Genomic DNA, 20,942 nt, shown 5'->3' with positions numbered 1-20,942 from the left:
TGTTAAAGTTCCCCACTATTATTGTGTGAGAGTCTAAGTCTCTTTGTAGCACTCTTTAAACTGAGCAGAAATCTCTCTCTGTAACTTTTCCCCATTGATTCTAGCTATGACTTTCTGTAGCTCTAAATCCAGTCCCTCTTACACTTAAAAGCAATTCAAATTACAGAAACTAGGAATGCTAAAGCTGTAATATTTTTTATTGTGACTCTACCACTGCATGTGCTAGAGAGTATTGGATGTGCACTTTTCTTCTCTCTAAATCTACCTCCAATGGTACCAGGCTAGACTGGTTGGAGTGAGGGGTGTGGGATCACAGAACTGGGGGAAGTTAGCTGATTACAAATGGACTTGGGAGTATCTAAGGAACAGCAAGAAGGCAAGTGTGGCTAGAGGAGAGTGAGCAAGAGAGTGAGTGACAGGAGATAAAGTCAGCAGGTCTGGTAGAACATGTGAGACAACATTTTAACCTGTGTGTGCTGGGTAGCCACCGAAGGGTTCTGAACAGAGGAATGACAGAAACTGTTTAACATTAAAAAAAACAAAAACAAAAACAAAAAAACACCTTTTACTCCTATATGGAGGACTGAATGGAGAGATACAATGAGGAGATAAGGAAGGCCAGTTAGAAGATGATTATTATCACCTAGGCGACTTATGACAGTGACTTATAATAGGGCAGTAAGGGTGAGGAGTGGGGTAGGGGTAATTTGGGATACCTTTTGAAAGGAAGGCATATAAGCCTTACTAATGGACTGGATATGGGATATGAAAGAAAAAGTCCAACATGACTTTGAGTTTTTGGCCTGAAACAACTGCGTATATCATTTACACAGGGAGAAAAGTTCAAGATTTACATTTTAGACATATTAAGTTTGAAATGTTTATTAGACTCCAAAATGGAGATGTTGAAAAGACATAAAAATAAGTCTAGAACTCCTGGGAGAGACCAAAGTAAAGAAATTGTAAATTTGGGAGAACAGATGGCATTTAAAACAAGAGATCACATGAGATTGTGTGGAAAATAAATACAGAAGGCTAAGGGCTGAGCCCTGAGAAATGTCAACTTTTAGAGATCATAAAGAGAAGATAGCAAAGGAGATTTTGCATTTTTATGACTCTTCCTCAAAAAGAAGTTAGAATTATTTTATGTCTACAAACTATGAAGTCCATAGCCAACCATCATAATCCTCTTCAAAAACCACTTTTTAGAGTCACATGCCTACTCTATTTCTGACTCCTGACCAACTAACAATCTGAATAGCTACATTTCACCCATCAGCTGCTCAACTACCCCATCCCTGGTCTCTGGCATGTGTTGCAGGTTCTGGATCAAAGTTCTCACAACAACTAGGAACATCTAGTTGTCCAACAATTACCAGGAGGCATGTGGAGAGCATGTTCCCCAGAACTGCCAAAAGTTCTTGGCATGTGATCAGTGAAGCACACAATAAGTGAGTGTTCAGCAATTAATCAGATGACAGGGAACAACTGACATGTTAGGGGACTGCAGAATGAGCCAGAACAAAGTTAGACAAGAAACACAAGTCCTGACTCCAGGCTGTTCACCCCAGGAGAATCCACTCTAGGTCACCCAGTGTGATCAGATACTCTTACCTAGAAAAGCTGAAGTAATCTGAAGTTTACTACACATCTGTGGAAACATGACAGCATTTCCTGGGAGCTGTTTATATTATAAATAAACAGCAGGTACTGTACTATATAATAGGCACTTGTTCTGTCCACCTCCCCACCTCAGAATTAGACTGGAGACAGCTGTTCTCTCTCAGCCTCATTTGTAAAGGGAATTCCAACCTATCTCATAGGTAATTGTGAAGATTATATGAGATAACGTAAGTAAAGTGCCTGGTACATAGAAAATGTTCAGGCCAGGCGTGGTGGCTCACACCTGTAATCCTAGCACTTTGGGAAGCTGAGGCAGGCAGATCACAAGGTCAGGAGTTTGAGACCAGCCTAACCAACATGGTGAAACCCTGTCTCTACTAAAAATACAAAAAAATTAGCTGGTCGTGGCGGCACATGCCTGTAATCCCAGCGGCTCAGGAGGCGGAGGCAGGAGAATCACTTGAACCCAGGAGGTGGAGGTTGCAGCGAGCTGAGATTGTGCCATTGCACTCCAGCATGGGCGACAGAGCAAGACTCCATCTCAAAAAAAAAAAAAAAAATGTTCAATATATATTAGCTATTCTTATTTACACTTTGATGACCACAAGTTACAATCAGCTGAATGGTAAGCATGTCCCTAAAAACAACACTTTTAATGCTCTTCTAGCACAGAATAATACAAGTTTTTCTTGTCTGCTTGTTTTGTGTGAACTATTACATGATCAATGTAATTTAAACTTGGCCTGAGAAAACGATCCTGTCTTTTTCTAAACTTCCCAACCAAGGTTAGCACAATCATGTTAAACAACTAAAAAATAGATTATAATTCCATTAACTGTAATTCTATTAACATGAGACTGTTAACACCAATTCTGACTAAAGACTACCAAGCAAAACAGAAATTTCGAAGCTGGACAATTATTCTGCAAGAGTTATTCAGGCATGGGTCTGCTGTTTTAAGTGTCTATATCCTTTAAGTATAATATATTTATATTTCCCTTTATGAAATTTAACTAAAATCATTAAATTTGGCAGCAGAAGCAGGAAACCATCCACAAGACCTGCATGGCTACTTTACTTTTATTAATGAAAAGTTACATAAGAGTTTTGGCAAACTACAAAGTTTCATTCTTATAAGTCTTTTAATATTTATAGAAATTTAAAATAGTTATCATGCTAGAGTCCATTTTAGAAACTGAGAATTTTATTATCTGACAGCAATAGATTCTGTATTATTTTAGCTCAATTACAGAAATGGCTATGTAAGAGTTATGTTCATCTTTATTCATACTCATTAACAATAGGTCTACTGTGTCTACTACTTGACCTAGAAGCTCAAGTAGTGTGACTGAACAAAACTATACTAATGGGGTCTCCAAACCACTGAGTCATATTATTGGACTTTCGTCTCTAAACAATACACTAAAGAAAAGAAGTGTACTGGGAACCATTTAAAGGGCCTGCTTGGAATAACAGAAAAAGTTACACAAAAGGACCAAAAAACACAAGTGGCTGAAAGCATCAAAGAGAAAGCCTGTAACCAAGTACGAGGAGATGTCCGCAAACACCATGCCCATTATATCAGTCTTTTCTTGCATTGTTATAAAGAACGATCCAAGAGTGGGTAATTTATAAAGTAAAGAGGTTTAATTGGTTCATGGTTCATGGTTCCTCAAGCTGTACAGGAAGCATGGCTGGGGAGGCCTCAAGAAACTTTCAACCACGGCGTAAGGCAAAGGGGAAGCAGGTACGTCTTACATGGCCGGAGCAAGAGGAAGAATGTGAAGGGGGAGGTGCTACACGCTTTTAAACAACCAGATCTCATGAGAACTCACTCACTATCACAAGAACAACAAGAAAGATTTTTGCCCCCATGATCCAATCACCTTCCCCCTCCTCCAACACTGGAAATTACAATTTGACATGAGATTTGGGCAGGGACACTAATCCAAATCATATCACCAATGTTAAAAAATAAATAAAATTGCATACTCCCTATAAACTGAAAAATGAAACCTATAGCCATGTATTTCCTTGAATCATTTTTATGTAATCTGGATTTTTTTAATTAATTTTTTTATTTTTTTAAACCATAGTCCAGAAAATCTACTTCTAAACTATACATTTTAAATCAATAAACTCTGGCTTTTGTGCTTCAAGTAAATTTTTATTTTGAAATAATTTTAGATTTAGAAGATAGATATAAAAATACTATAGCGTTCCTATATACCCCTCATCCAGTTTTCCATAAAGTTAAACATCTTACATAACCACAGGACATCTGTCGAAACTAAGAAATTAACACTGGTTAATTTCTAATTGATTACTATTAACTGAAATATAGACTTCATTTATATTTCACCTGTTTTTCTACTAATGTCTTTTTTTGGTTCCTAGGTATAACCCAGGGTACCATATTGCATTTAGTTATTTTTTTTAATGCTTTAAGTTTTGCTACATGCCACACTCCTATGTCTCATTATAATTATTATAGAAAATAAGCCTAAAATTCCCTGGAAAATATGATTTTTTAGCTATGAGGGAAATATTACATGAAGATTCATGTAAATGTAGTATTTCTACAAATGTTATATTGAAGAGAAAAGAGGTAAATTGCTGAAGTAAGATATGCCCCACTGTCTACTTTTCCAGGAACCTGTGAGATCAAATTACTTAATGTTTCAGAAACGTCTCTTCAAAAAATGCTTCTGGTCACTTACCTATATCCCAAGGCTCCTGTAGAGTCATAAGATATACCATAAATCCTTTTAATTAATTCTGTAACAGAATACAAAGTATTATTATAATCATATTCAGATAATCCATTTTTATCAAATATATGTAAATAGTACTTTATTTTCAAGTTTCATTTCTAATTGCTGTGTATTTTTATTAAGATAACAAAAGAACTAATGTAGAAGAAAATAATTCCATAGTTGATTACATGTCTTTAGTTTAAAAATGAAAGCATGCAAAATTTAATAAAAGTTTTAAGATAAATAGAAAATGTTCCAGAAAAAAAGAAATGCCGCAATGAATAAAACTGGCTAAGAAGAATGCTTCACATTCTTTTCCATGTGCATAATGCTGTGGAAATTACTAAATAGTCACAAACAAGTGATTCATATTCAGGGCACAGCCTTTTTGACAGGAAAACAGTAATCAAGAGTTTGGGATTCAAAGATTTTTGAAAGGACAAATGTCTGGTAAAGTGTGTCAGTTTGCCTGAGACAGTCCCAATTTATGGCCATTGTCCCACTGTCCCACCAATTTACCATTTGTCCTGGGTTTTTCATTTTCTTTCTTTCTGTTTTTTTTTTTTTTTTTTGAGACAGAGTCTTGCTCTGTCGCCCAGGCTGGAGTGCAGTGGCACAATCTCGGCTCACTGCAAGCTCCGCCTCCTGGGTTCACGCCATTCTCCTGCCTCAGCCTCCCGAGTAGCTGGGACTACAGGCGCCCACCACCACGCCTGGCTAAGTTTTTGTATTTTTAGTAGAGACGGGGTTTCACCGTATTAGCCAGGATGGTCTTGATCTCCTGACCTCATGATCCACCTGCCTCGGCCTCTCAAAGTGCTGGGATTAGAGGCGTGAGCCACCACGACCGGCCAGGTTTTCCATTTTCTAATGATTTTTTTTAATGATACCATTAAAATAGGCTAGGACTTATTTATACTTTTAGGCTCTGCCATAACCTCATTAAGCCATGTGAGATACATGTGCAATGAAGCCAGTTGTCAATTTCACATGTGGTTAAATCTGAAAGACACCTCGCAGTAACCCATTTCTAAATGTACTGTAACTGATACTTCATTCTTAAAGACAGCACCCAGGCACCTTGCAGAAAAAGTGTTCTCAGGCAGGAGCAGGTAAGGACAGCTAACTCCTCCAGTCTTGAAAGGACGTAGAGAAAATACTGAGTACTGACTGCTGTCCCTGCTCATGGCTAGCTTAAAGACACAGATTTAATGAAAGCAGATAGAGAAAGTGTTTTACATATTACTCTCTAAAGCATGACTTTTCATCTAGATCAAATTACTTTTTTAAAAAATGCACTTAGTTCTGATTCTAAAGCATCTTTTTTACATCATCAAAGTAAAGTGATATCTGGTTGGCTCCATTAACAGAAAAACTCACAGTTAAATGTTGCCAGCTTTCTGTCAGTATTAGGAAATGTACCAACTAGAAAAATCAGTTAATTCCAATAATGGTTTGATGATTTCATCTAATTCATGAAACCAAAGTAAAGCTGTTGGAAGTTCATTCTGTAGAATATGAAACACGTGACATTGCTTTAATTGCTACTTAAAAATCAGTTTAGAAGTTCAACAACAAAGACAAAATTACCGTTGGTTCTCATTATTCACAGTAGTTATGGTCTATGAAGTCACTATGAATACTGAATTAGGGAATACCAAATTGTTTACTCATAAGGGAAATTCAGGGTTGGGTTCCTGAGAGCTCCTGAGAGCCTCTGATTACCTTTTAATTAGCTGACCAAACATAACCTCATTTTATGTATAGTTCTGTTTCAAGACACCTGATTAATAAATAGTCATCCACTGCACGATGTGTCAACAACAGACTGCATCTATGATGGAGGTGGTCCCATAAGATTATCAAGCTATATTTTCGCTGTACATTTTCTGTTTAGATACATAAATATTTACTATTGTGTTACAACTGCCTACAGAATTCAGTATAGTAACACACCGCACAGGTTTGTAGTCCAGGAACAATAGGCTTTACCACATAGCCTACATGTGTAGTAAGCTATAGATTCATATAAGCACACTCTATGATATTTTCACAATGACAAAATCACCTAATGATACATTTCTCAGAATTTAACCCTGTTGTTAAGCAATGTATGGCTGTTTACTGTTGAGTCACTAACACTGAACTCATAGCCAACAGCACTGTAAGTTTATCTATCATGTGTATTTTCTCCTTAAGGCACATCACAGCCTTCTTGCACTTAGGAGCAATATACAGCACTTCAGTTCCACACTGAGTAGTCATTTTAAACACAGAAATCACAAAGAAGCCTAAAAAAGCAAAAATCATAGCACTATATAAACCCAAAAAAGGAGACTTGTTTACTGTATGAGAGCTGAAGGAAATCAGCCTGTCAACTAGGAATGTGTTAAGCAATCCAAAATTTTCACCATTCTGTACCATTTGTAGTCAGTGCACTCAGTTGAATGACTAGTGTCATGAGTATTGATTTTGCAGTTACAAATAAATTTGACAGGTTCAGTATCCCTTACCTGAAATGTTTGGGGTCGGAAGTGTTTTGAATTTGGGGTTTTTAAAAATTTTGAAACATCTGTATTATATACTTACTGAGTATCCCTAATCCAAAAATCTGAAATCCAAAATGCTCCAATGAGTATTTCATTTGCGCATGACCCTTGAGGATTGTGTTGAGCATCATGTCGGCACTCAGAAAGTTTAGGATTTTAGAGCATTTCTGATTTTAGATCAGAGATGCTCAATCTGTAGTAGGCAGACGAATTCATGAAAGCAAAATCTGTGAATAGTAAGGGTCAATTCTATTTGTTTTTACAGTGATAACACAATTACAAACTTTGCTTGAGCACAGCATCATAGAAAGAACAATGTTCTTATTAAATTTTAAAAATGATGTAACAGAAATAAACTTGGACTTGGCTGTGGTTCACATATAATTCACAACTGTGCCCATATAAACTGCAATATATTACCAATCAAAATTGGAGGAAACATATTTCACAACTGCATCCACAAAAGATGTGACATTCTACCAATCAAAATTTACAAATGTTTACACACACACATAGGGTTAAAAAAAGTGAACTAAGGCTGGGTGTGGTGGCTCACACCTGTAATCCCAACATTTGGGAGATAGGAGGACTGCTTGAGCTCGGGTGGTCAAGGCTGAAGTAAGCTGTGATCACACCACTGCACTTCAGCCTGGGCAACAGAGTACACATCCATCTAAAAAAAGAAAAAAAATGAACTAAAATATTTGTGACAAAGTTGATGCTGAATTTAGAAAAATATTTCAGCATGACAGTCCATGTTTTCTCTTTTTGTTATCTAGCTTCAAATTCTTTGAGGCTTAGACTTTGTAAAATCATCAACATAACAGATGATTTTCATTCAAACATTACATTCAAAGTCAGTTGAAACTAAATGTTTGTGTCACCTTAAATTCTTACGCTGAAGCCCTAATACCCAACGTGATGGTATTCAGAGGTAGTGCCTTTAATTAGGGTTAGATTAGGTCATGTTGGTGGGGCCCTCCTGATGAGATTAATGCTGTTATAAAAAGAAACAGATCTCTCTCTCTACCCCCACCACCCCCATCCAAGTGCACACACCCAAGAAGGGCCATGTGAGGACATCATGAGATCAAACCAGGTCTGCAAACCAGGAAGCAGGCCATCACCAGAAACTGATCTGCTGGTTCCTTGATCTTTGACTTTCCAGCCTTCAGAACCATGAGAAATGAATTGTTGTTTAAGCCACCCAGTATGTGGTATTTTGAGACAGCAGCCCAAACTAAGACAGAAATCTTTCATTCAAGATTTAATTTTTATGGAGAACTTATTTTTTTACTTAAATAAGTTTATATTATGTACTAGAATAAAATGAACTTGAGAATGCCTACAATTTAGCAGCATCTAAATTTGGTTAAGATGTTTAAAAGATTTCCATAACAGACACAATTTATTTGACAAGCTTTGTCATAAAAATTTTGTTGAATAAAAGTGATGTAAATAGAGTTTACTGTTTTTTTAACAGTTGCTGTGAAAATATATGTGCCAGAATATTTGCATATTAAACTATTACAAAATAAAAATATAATAGAACTTGCTTTGAACTTACCAGGTACCTCATTATCAACATAGAGGTTACATTCTCAGATTTAAAAATCACAATTTATATAGAAAATAGTAACTTGAAAAAATCAATAATTTCAAATGTAGCAATCACAAAATGCAACTTGAAAAAGACTATGATTTTATGTAGCAATTAAAGATAATACAACTATATTTTTAAAATATTTTTTCCAATACAGAGAACTTATATATTAGATACAAATTACAGCTAAGAAACTAATGTATATGAACTTTTACTGAGAATTATATTTATGTTATTTTTAATGTTAAAACAGTTGTTTTGCTTTAATGAATATAGCTATATCTTAATATGTCTTAGAAATAACTTTATTTTTAAAATAATTCCTTAATAGGACTATTTTATAGGTTTGCCAATATGATGAAACCAATTTGTCAGTCAAGTAATAAAATTAAATAATTTTATTGTTTTTTAGAAAGAATATCAATTTGGGCAATAAACAGTTAACCTAGATGTGATAGTTAATTTTATGAGTCACTTTGGATAGGTTATCACGGCCAGCTGTTTGGTATAATACTAATATAGATGCTGTGTGACGGTCTCTGTAGATGTAATTAACATTTATAATTGGTTGACTTGAAATAAAACAGATTCCATACTGTGGTGGGCCTTATCCAATCAGATGAAGGCCTTACCAGCGAAGATAAAAGTTACCTGAAGAAGATGCAAGTCTACATCAAGATGATAACATAGAAATGCTGAGTTTCCAGCCTACTAGCCTATTTTGCAATTTTTACACTCAAGACTATTATCAACTCTTCCTTAAATATATAGCCTGCTGCTGTATTCTACACAGTTGCTTTGCCAACTCCCAAAATTCTGTGAGTCAATTCCTTAAAATAAACTCTATATCTTTCTCTTGTTCTCTGTTTCTCTGGAGAATCCTGACTAATAATACACTATGTAAGGGAGATTAGAAAGTATTAACGAGCTCCACCAAAAGGAAGCTGCTCCCTGATAAGAGTAGAGAGAAAGGGTTTTATTTTAAGAAACATGCAAGTAAAGAAGAATTAACATTAACATTAACTTCTTTTAAAGAAGAACAGAATCCCAGATTCTATGGCCACATCTTCCTATACCAGAATGATACATAACCCAGTAACCCTGACCCTTAGCTTTTAGAGAACAGGGACATATCTTACACCTCTTTGTATCCCCTTTCTAGCAGTGAGTATGAGACAGAGAAGATGCTTTAAATGGCTGCTCAATAAACTCAAGTCTCAGAAGACATCCCCAGTCCTAAATGCGATTAAGGGGGTGAGAATGTATGCAAAAATATGCATTTTAATGTTTTGAGTAATACTGTAGTGTTGTCATTCTGAGACTGTTGTGTGTACACTATAGGATAAAAATAAATCAATAATTGTGGAACTTTCCAATTCTATAATCACTCATATCCTTGAAAGCAGAGGAAAGAGATACAGAAAGAAGATTTAAACACACTATCGTCTCCACCATAGTCTCAAGTTTCAATTGGAAGCATCAATATAAATTTATGAAATACTTTTATTTTATCTTAAATATGTGCACATACTTCTGATTTCTGTCTATAGAAAGGGCTGAGAGAAAACATGATCACCCCTTAAACAGTAGGGCTTCTAAGAGAAATAGCTGAATCTAGGACTCAGGAGCTAACTTTAAGAGGCTTCCATTAGCCAAAGATGGAGTCATTTGAGCTTCAATGATGGTAATACTTGAAATGGATTAAACTAATACATTAAATTCTAAAAGTTCATAATAATATTCTTAAAAAACTGATCACCTTTAAGAGATGATAGAGAACCAATTCATTATCTTAAAAAATATATATCAAAGGGAAAAAATCAAGAATTTATGTTACCTTTCTTTTGTGAACTCTGTCACTGGGTAACCAAGTAAGAGATAAGAACATGTATCTCTTTATAAAAATATTCCAATGAATAAATGAAAAAGAGTAAAAAGAATTAGAACATTACCATTTTTCACACCTTAATGAATGAATAGATACAAATAATACATATAAATGGCTGCTAGGATCACAAAAAAAGATGCAACCAAACATTGAAAGTAGGTTATCCAGATGAGCAGCCTCAGCCTCACTCAGATACTTGCCAGAAATACAAACCCTCAGGTCCGACCTCCAACCTCCTGAAGCAGAAGGTTTGGGCACAGGACCCAGTAATCTGTGTTTTATTGTAACAAGCCCACCAGGTGATTCAGAGGTATCCTCAACTTCATTCAAGTCTATGTACAGCAACAGAAAACAGACTGAGACATAAAACTGGTACCAAGATGTAAGATTTTTGCTACAATATCTGAAAATGAAGCAGCAGCTTTGGAACTGGGTAACGGGTAGAAGCTGGCAGACTATGGAGGAGCTGGATAGAAAAAACCCATATTGCCATAAATGGAGCCTTAAGGGTGATTCTGGTGAAGGTTCTGAAAACGACTAGAGAAATTCTGAATCTTCTTTTTTTTTGAGACAGAGTCTCACTCTGTCACCCAGGTTGGAGTGCAATGGCACAATCTCAGCTCACTGCAACTTCCGCTTTGCAGGTTCAAGCGATTCTCCTGCCTCAGCCTCCCAAGTAGCTGGGATTACAGGCATGCACCACCAAGCCCCGCTAATTTTTGTATTTTTAGTAGAGGAGGGGTTCTGCCATGTTGGCCAGGCTGGTCTCAAACACCAAACCTCAGGTGATCGGCCTGCCTCGGCCTCCCACAGTGCGAGGATTACAGGCGTGAGCTACTGCGCCCAGCCTGAATCTTCCTAGAGATTACTTAAGTGCTCATGACCAGAATGTTAACAGAAATATGTAAAGTTCATTCTGAAGAGGCCTCAGATGGAAATGAGGAGCAAGGTACTAGAACTTGGACTAAAGGCCATACTTGTCACAAAGCAGCAAACAGCCTGACATACCTCAAGGCTATGTCCATGCCCTAGGGGTTTGTGGAATGCTGGACTTGAGAGTGATGAACTAGCATATGGGGTGGAAGAAATTTCTAGCAGCAAAACACTCAAGACACAGGTGAGATTTGGGAGCAAAGGGAAGACAAAGACAGAATTTATAATCAAATGAAAAGCAAAGTGGAAAGATTTGGAAAACTCTCCTCAGGCTGGCTATGTAGAATTTAAAAAGCTTGTTTAGGAAAGGAAACCAAGAATGTGGCCTAGGAACCATTTGCTAAAGAGATTCATATTGATACAAGGGACCAAGAGACTATCAGGACAATTAGAGAAAGACTCCAAAAGGCATTTCACACACCTTCGAAGCTGCTCCTCCCGTCAGAGGCCCAGAGGCCTAGGCGTGCAGAATGATTTTGTGGGAGCCCATGGCATCCATGGCATTCTGCACAGCCCACTGTCTAGGACTGCCTCAGGACTCTGCTCCCTGCTCCCCAGAGCAAGGCTCTGTGGTTGCCCCAGCCATGACCCAAGTAGCAGCAGGTGTGGCTCAACTCACCACTATGGAAGGCACAAGCTATAAATTTTGGTGGCATCCACAAGGTGCTAATTCTGCAGGTGTACAGAATGTAAGAGATGTGGGGCTATGGTAGTTTCACCTAGATTTCAAAGGATATACCAAAAAGACCGGTGCCCTGGTAGAGACTTGTCATAAGAGTGGATCCATTGCTGAGAGCCCCCCATAGGGCAATGCCTAGTACAGACAGAAGCAAGGCCATGGCAGAGCCCCCACTAAAGTAATGCCTAATGGAGCTGTGGGAGCAGGAATGCTGCTGAGACCTCAGAACTATAGCATCAGCATGCAGGTCCAACCTGCGAAAGCCACAGGCACCCAATTGTAACTTACAAGGGCTGACATATGGATTGAGCATAGTAAAGCCATGGGGGTGGAGTCACTTGAGGCATTCAGGCCCAACCCTGCACCCATGTGCCCAGGATGCAGGACATGGAGTCAAAGGAGATTATTCTCCAGCTGTAAGACGTAACGTTGTTTTCCTTGTTGGGTTTTCGTTTTACATGGGACCTGTTACTCCTTAATTTTTTCCTGTTGCTCCCTTTTAGAATGGCAATGTCTGTCCTATGCCTGCTCCACCACTATATTTTGGAAGTCGGTAACTTGTTTGATTTAATAGGCTCACAGCTGAAAAGAATCTGCCTCAAGGCAAATTACACCATATGTCTCACTCAAATCTGATTTACATGAGACTTGGGACTTTGGGCTTTTGAGTGCATGATAGAATGAATGAAGACTCTGTAGCTACTGGGATGGAATGAATGTATTTTTAAACACCAGAAGGACATAAATTTGGGGGGCCCAGGGTGGAATGCTGTGGTTTAAATGTGTTCTCCAAAGGTTCACTGTATTGGAAACTTGGTCCTGAATGCATAAGTATTGAGAAGTAGTACTTTTAAGAGGTAACTGGGGCCGGGCGCGGTGGCTCAAGCCTGTAATCCCAGCACTTTGGGAGGCCGAGACGGGCGGATCACGAGGTCAGGAGATCGAGACCATCCTGGCTAACACAGTGAAACCCCGTCTCTACTAAAAAAAATACAAAAAAACTAGCCGGGCGAGGTGGCGGGCGCCTGTAGTCCCAGCTACTCGGGAGGCTGAGGCAGGAGAATGGCGTAAACCCGGGAGGCGGAGCTTGCAGTGAGCTGAGATCCGGCCACTGCACTCCAGTCCCGGTGACAGAGCGAGACTCCACCTCAAAAAAAAAAAAAAAAAAAAAAAGAGGTAACTGGGTCATGAGGGCTCTGCTCTCATGAATGGATTAGTAGACTAATAAGTTACTGGATTGATGGGTTATCAAGCAGGTAGGTTAGCTATCACAAGAATGCATCTGTTATAAAATCCAGTTTGGTTCTCACTCATATGCCCTCTTAGCATGTGATGCTCTGTGCCACCTTGGGACTCTGTAGAGAATTCCCACGAGCAAGAAGGCCCTCACCAGAGGCTCGCACCATGCTCTTGGAATTCTTAGCTTCCAGAACCATAAAAAATAAATTTCTTTTCCTTATAAATTAACTAGTCTTTGGTATTCTGTTACAGTAACAGAAAATGGACTAAAATAGATGCCATTAGGAGAAAAAACAGGGAGAAATATTTAAAGAAATAATAAGGCTAGGCATGGTGGCTCATATCTGTAACTCCAGCACCTTGGAAGGCCGAGGTGGGAGGATTGCTTCAGCCGAGGAATTCAATACCAGCCTGGGAAACATGTTGAGACCCTGTCTCTATAAAAAATATTAAAAATTAACCAGGTAGGGTGAAACACACCTGTAGTTTCAGCTACTCAGGAGGCTGAGGTGGGAGGACTGCTTAAGCCTGCAGTGAGGTGGAGCCTGCAGTGAGCTAAGGTCATGCCACTATACTCCAGCCTGGGTGACAGAGTGAGACCCTGTCTCAGAGAGAGGGAAAAAAAAAAGAATGAAAGAAAAAGAATAAAAAATACATAAATAATGGTTGAAATCTTTCCAAATTTGATAAAAGAAAAAGAAATATTAATCTACACATCTCCCAAGGAGCTCAACAAATTCTAAATAGGATAAATACAAAAAGATATACTTCCAGACACATTATAGGCAAAATCTTGAGGGCCAAAGACAAGGAGAAAATCTTGAAAGCAGCAAGAGCAAAATGACCAGACAAGCACAAAGGAGTCCCCAATAAGATTAACAACTGACTTCTCATTAGAAACAAGCGAGGGCAGAAAGCAATGGAATTAAATATTCAAAGTGCTAAAGTAAAATATTGTGAATTATGACTCTAATATCCAGCAACACTGTATTTTTAAATAAAGGTGAAATTAAGGCATCCCCAGGAGAATAAAAACAGAGAATTTGTTGCTAGAATATCTGTTTTACAAGAAATACTAAAGGAAATTCTTCAGGCTAAAAGCAAGTAACACCAAACAGTAATTGGAAGCCCCAAAAAACAAAGCGTGCCAGTAAAGGAAATTACGTACATAATTGCAAAAGACACTGTAATTGCATAATTCTTCCCCTTTATTCTCTTAACTGATTTAAAGAATAATTCAATAAAACACTGTAGCTATAATTTTATTATTGGGCTAACAACATTCACTGTTACATATTTAGACAATAACAGTACAAATGAAGCAGATGAGAACAGAGTTCTATGGGAGTAAGAAAATGACCCCAGAGCTAACTCAAATATGCAGAAATATGTAAAGAAAATGAAAAATAGAGAGGTCAATACAACTAACTATAAATATGTACTTGCTCTCCCTTGTCTCAGCTTCTTCAAAAGACAAAGTAAAAATTACAACAGTGTATTGTTGGGTTTGACATAATAGGTACATCAATAATAGCACAAAAAAGTTGGGGAGGAAATGGAGCTAATAGAGGAAGTCTATTTTGCTGAAAGTAAGTATAAATCAGAAGTGAAATTCTTATAAATCAAGATGTACACTGTAAACCCCGGAGCAACCACTAAGAAAATAATTCAAAATATATGTTTTAAAAAGTAGCAAAGGAATTAAAACATCACACTACAATATATCTACTTAATTCAAAAGAAGGCAAGAAAGGAAAGAACAAAAAAGACTTGAGACCTATGGAAAACAAAATTCGTAACTGCATACAAAAATTCAACTATATCAGTAATTACATTAAATGTGAACAGATTAAGCAATCTAATCAAAAGAAAGATTATCAGGCTGTATTTTTTTAAAAGAAAAAGAACAATGATCCCAACTACGTAAAATCTATATAAAACACATTTTAGATTCAATCATACAAATAGGTTGAAAGTAAAAGCTATACCATACAAACAGTAAACATAAAAGAATCAGGCAAAATAGATTTTAAAACAAGACTATATTACTAGAAATAAAGAGAAACACTTCATAATGACAGAAGGGTCAATCCATCAGGAAAATATAACAATTAGAAGCATATATGCACCTAACAACAGAAGGAAGAAAAGACAGAGTTGAAGGGATACACAACTCAAAAATAATAATTGGAGACTAACCCTCTTTCAATACTAGATGAAACCACCAGGAAGAAAATCAACAAGAACACAAAAGATTTGAACAACACAGTAAGACAACTAGCCCTACAGATGACTATATAACACTCCACCCAACAAGGCAATATGCATTCTTAAGTGCATATGAAACATTTTCCAAAAGAGATCACATGCTAGGCCATAAACAACCTTCAATAATTTACAGAGATTAATCACACAAAGAATATTCTCTGAAACAATGGAATGCAATTATAATACAATCAGTAACAGAAGGAATTTTAGGAAATTCACAAAGATGGGCAGGGGAACCACACTCCTAAATAACCAATAGGTCAAAGAAATCAGAGAGAAAATTAGAAAATACGTTGAGATTAGTGAAAACTAAAACACAACATACCAAAATTTATTGGATACAGCTAAAGAAAATAGTACTCAGAAAGAAATTTGTAGCTATAAAAGCCTATATTAAAAAAGAAAGATCTCAAGTGGACAATCTAATCTTCCACCTTAAGAAGACAGAACCTACAAAAAGAAAAGCAAACTAAACCTAAGCAAGCAGATGGAAGGAAATAATAAAGAATAATGTGCAAACAAATGAAACAGAGAATAGAAAATCCAGAAAACAAAAGACACTGGCAAAGGATTTGGGAATCAAGTGGTCATTGTTGTTGACAGAAAAGGAAGGTTTCTTATTAGAAGGAACAAAATCCAGATGGCAAGGAATTTAAGGAATAAATGGGAGGGGAAAAAATGAAGGCAGCATATGTAGACTCTTCTTTCAATAAGCTTGAAGAAAAAGAATGAGAAGACTGAAAATGAAGGCAAGAAGAAATGATTAACAAAGTCTTCTAGGAGGCAGAAAGGAATTAAGAGTCTAGGCAAAAAAATTGGCCTTGGAAGGTATGACAGACCTAGAGGTTGCCTACTCAGTCTTCCCTTCTTTGTGGATAACAAAATCTTATTTATTTATTTATTTATTATTATTATTTTTTTTACCTTGGGAAGAGTGGAGGGCCATGAATCTGCCTAAGCCAAACATAGGACTTCTGTACCCCTCACCACTGACTGGCTTAGAAACAGTACAGGATGCAGTTTTGGCTAGTGAGGTGACGTTTTCTAGGAGGCTTCTAAGAAAGTTTTCTTCATTTCTGAAAAAGACATAAGAGAGACACCTTTTCTTACAGTCATGGATGCTTTGATATGAGTATGTCATTCTTGGAGTTAAAGCTGCCATCTTGAGATGAGGAGGGGAAAAGTCTGAAGACAAAAGTCAACTTACGCAGGATGGTAGAATGAAAAGACAGAGCCAGAGAGTCTGATGATAACGGTTAGCTGCTATATGAGCCAACTAAAAAACCATCTTTCTTCCAGATTTCTAGTTATATGAGATAATAAAATGCAGTTATTATATATGATACTTTCAGTTGGGTCTCTGGTCACTTACCAGCTGAAAGTATTCTAATTGATATAGAAGGAAAGATACTTTCACAAGATAGATGTAGATGAAATTAACTTTGCATATTGGAGACAAGGGAATTGGAGAGTTTCAGCCTAAAGTTTCATTTATTAAAGAAAGGGAAACTCATATAGATCAATTTTACAAAGGGAGTGGCCTTAACATTTGCTGTTTCCTGCTTTAAAATATCAAGTATTACTAATGATAACAACAGCTAGTAATGAAGATGATTATGATGATAAGCTCACGGTTATTAAAGTATTTTTAAAGCTGGGTATTTTATCCTTTATTGTTTACCTTCTACATTCTATTTGACTTCAATAGTGAAAACATACCAATCTCTTCTACTTTCTGTTTACAACAATTTTCATGGTAGTTTAATTTTTCATACTTTCATGGTATATAACACAGTATACCACAATATAATTTACAGAGGGAATCCTTAACTTTGAAGAACAAACACTCTGAAAACTAAACAATTTATAAAAAGATTTCTCTATTTCCATACACTTTCTGAATTTGGTCAAGAAAATAAAACAACATTTCAACTGCATCTGTGCAATGATAGCTTGATTCATATCAGAAGATGGAAAATCAACACTGTAGCCACATAGATACATAACAGAGAAAGCACACTTTTAGCAGAAATAACAAAAAGCAGTAGAATCGTGCTCTTATCCAAGCGGTTCCCAAATGGAAAAAAAAAACCTGAAAGTTAAATTATAAGACAGCTTTTGAAGCACAAAACATTTTTCCTACAGAAACATTACTATGAGTCATGTCATTAGTAGGCCTGTCCATAAAAGCCATATGCTTGTAAAACCATATGCATAAGACTGTTGTTTGAACTATACCAAAGCAGGATAATAGTTTTTCCCTGGGAAAATACATCATTTTCTCCCTCTTCTCTCTACTAAGTCCCAGAGGAGTGAGCCTCACCAGGGGCTCTGTCCACCTCTGGAGCTCAGCAGTCATGCCCCTCACTCTGCACACTCCATGGTCAGCCACACTGAACTTCTCCAACCTGCAGGGCCTCTCCCCTCCAGTCATTACTGTTACAACCTTCCCTTCTTCTTCCTGTAGGTCACCTCTACTCAGCCTTCTGGTCTCAGCTTAATGCTACTTCCTCAGGTAGGCCATCCCTTGTCTCCATACTGAGTCATGTGTTCCTGATGTGTGTGCTCTCGCATCACACCGTACTTTCCTAACACAGCATTTGTCAATCTCCCCGATAAGCTCCACTGTTTCAGGGATTCATTTCATTTGCTATTAATGTTAAGGTCAGAAGACTGCCTGGCATTTTGAAGATTCTTTACACATATTTATTTATATGAATTATTTCTCATAAGATACTTTAATGCATTTTTAACTTGATCTACAGTCATTACCAAGGAAAAGAGGGATTTTCCAAAGACCTCTCCTTCCCTCAATTTACACCTAGAGATTGTTCATAGGGAGGAAGCTACCTATCCAATTTCTTTCCCATTGCTGATTTATAGTCACTTAAATGGGCATTAAAATTTTAGCAAATAGATACATTTTCTTTATTTTTCTTTTTAGAAGATGAGGCCTTTGAATGACGAAGCAATAGGTATATTTTCTAATATTAACTTTATCTCTTTTTTGTAGGTAATGTCACTCATTCTCATGACTTTTACTGTCAGCAATGAAATGCTTATTCCCAAATCTGTATCTCTATGCTTGATTTTTCTCTCAAGCTTAGAATCCAAACTTTTAGCTGTCTACAATTTTTATATCCAAATGTCCCACAAAAACTTCACCCCATTCCCCCACCCAATCTTTCTTTTCTGTGGTATTCCCCATTTCAGATATTTCAGATAATGACATCACCATCTAGTCAGTGGAGTCTCACACCCACGTTATCTCGTCCTTGTTAATTATTCACTGGACCATGGCCCCACAGTGGTGGCAACACTTGGGAGCAGAATCTGAGGCCCCACCACAGACCTACTGAATCAAAATCTACCTTTTAACAAAATCCCTAGACAATTCATATGCATATTAAAATATGAGAAACACTGATGTATAATTCCTTTTTCTCTCTACCCCCATAAAACTCTGATACCAAGTCTATATAGGCAAATATATTCCCTCCCATCCATTTCTGTTATCACGGCCCTGATTAAGCCATCACTTCCTGTGGTGATGTGGACACTGAAATGGCTTCTTAGCTGACCTTATTCCTGCAGCCCACTGTTAACCCAGACTTTTAGAAGGGACACTCTGATGTACAGCTATGAGAGGACATATGGTTGGCTGGCCAGTAATGTGCATAATGTAAAGTATGTCCTATCTATATTGCAATTTAAAATCTGGGGATGTTCCAAAATTGTCACATAGAAAAGCATGCAAAAAAAAAGAAAAAAAAAGATTAACTTTTCTTGTGTCTCCTTGTTATAATCACTGATCTCAATTTTCTTTCCAAATACAAACCTAACCATGTCATATCCCTCTCCAAAATCTTTTAGTGGCTTCTGAACACATCATGTATTTCTACACTTCTACCTTTCTGTTCCCTTTTCTCCTATCCACCTTGCAAAAATTTTGCCCATCTTCTGAAGTTCTGCTCAAGAGTTATCTCACTGGAGAACAGTCATCTCATCTCACCAGCCCTCTAAGAAATAACTGCTTCTCCATTCCCTCTACAACTCACTGCACTCTGTTCAACACATGATTATGGCACTCATCTCGCTGTATGAAAGGCCCATGGATGTCTGTCTTTGCTGTCAGACAAGGACTTCCTCAAAGGAATTCTGTATTTCAGTCACTGGTAGATAGTAGATACTCAAAAAATGTTTTAAAAAATCAATTACCATTTATATTTGACATTATTAAAAGCTGTAGAACTTATCACTGATAACATGAATATATTTATAAACTCTACAATACTAAGTACCATATCTCTCAAGTTATATGCACCCAAGCACAGTAAAAGTTCAAACATGCTTGGGGACCTAATTCAGCCACATAAATGCAGCTTTCCTTAAAAGCCCACATTCTGGGGAGGCCCACCCTACTTCCTGAGAGTTCAATCAGATAACTGAACAGGGCACACAGAGGTTAATTTCTGATGAGAAGAGAGGGAGGTCAAGTCTGCCAACTGATTTTAAAAATTATATATTGTATCATAAAGATTGTAACAAAGAAATAAAAGTTTGTTATCTATAACATTAAAATATTTAAAAATTCATTTTCTGCACATTACCTTTCAAAAGCAGTTGAAATTACACTAAACATATCATTCTGTATTTGGTTACAAAATTTTGCCATAAGTTACACTTATAATTACACTTTAGTGATCATGTTATTCCATCACCCTAACATATTATAGTTTATTAAAACATTTACCAAAGTCCAATAATTTAGTTCAATACTTATTGAATAATTACTTGTATGCTAGACCCTAATGCAGGGCCTGACCAGCCCTAACCTCAAGAACTCCCCAGCCAAGTGGTAGGGACTGATTCATACACCCATGACTGCAGTGCAGTACCGAATGCAAACCAGAGTGCTCACTGGCAGGGCTGACTCAGAAGGGATGCCCCCAGGATCTGACTGCTGCTCTCAAGAGATAGAAAGTCAACAGGAAGAACAGGGGAAGGACCCATAAAGATGAGACATAAGAATTTCAAATGGCACAGCATGTTCAGGGAAAGGCAGTGGCTGGGAGTAGCACAAGAAACACATTAGAGTGAATGGGTCCATTTCCTTAAAGCCTCTCCAGAATTGGAAGTTATTTTAATTTTCAGTACTTTTGAGAGAATAGAAGAGGTAACTCAAGGTTAACTTAAAAGGCATTTCTTTGATTATCAGTGATGGTAAACATAATTCCACCTTTTTATTAATCATTAACTGCTAAAATACTTTGTTTACTTATGTATTAAAACTTATTCATTAGGTTTGAGAGAACTTCCTCTTCAGATATTACAGATGTTCACCCTTAGTCACATTTGATACAAGCATTTCCTCCAGTTGTATTGTGTTATTTTTTTCGTTGTA

General features: G+C 37.1%; 1 protein-coding gene across 11 annotated transcripts in view; it reads right to left on the bottom strand.

Annotated features, from left to right (window-relative positions):
• The window catches only part of ZNF438 (zinc finger protein 438), a 199,985-nt gene that overhangs the window by 149,921 nt on the left and 29,122 nt on the right, over nucleotides 1-20,942 (bottom strand). For 6 of the 11 annotated variants that reach the window (XM_033209951.1, XM_033209953.1, XM_033209952.1 and 3 more), the window contains one exon: nucleotides 4,344-4,401. The exons of 1 other annotated variant lie outside the window; for it this stretch is intronic. The gene's annotated coding sequence lies outside the window, so the exon portion shown is untranslated. Of the gene's footprint in view, nucleotides 1-4,343; nucleotides 4,408-5,759; nucleotides 5,826-6,968; nucleotides 7,131-17,861; nucleotides 18,310-20,942 lie in introns of those variants that run through there. 4 more of the 11 variants (XM_033209956.1, XM_033209957.1, XM_033209955.1 and 1 more) reach the window with 4 other exon arrangements.

Source organism: Trachypithecus francoisi, unplaced genomic scaffold (assembly GCF_009764315.1).
Source record: "Trachypithecus francoisi isolate TF-2019V2 unplaced genomic scaffold, Tfra_2.0 Lachesis_group9, whole genome shotgun sequence".
Lineage (NCBI taxonomy): Eukaryota > Metazoa > Chordata > Mammalia > Primates > Cercopithecidae > Trachypithecus > Trachypithecus francoisi.
This window is presented reverse-complemented; position numbering and strand designations above follow the sequence as displayed.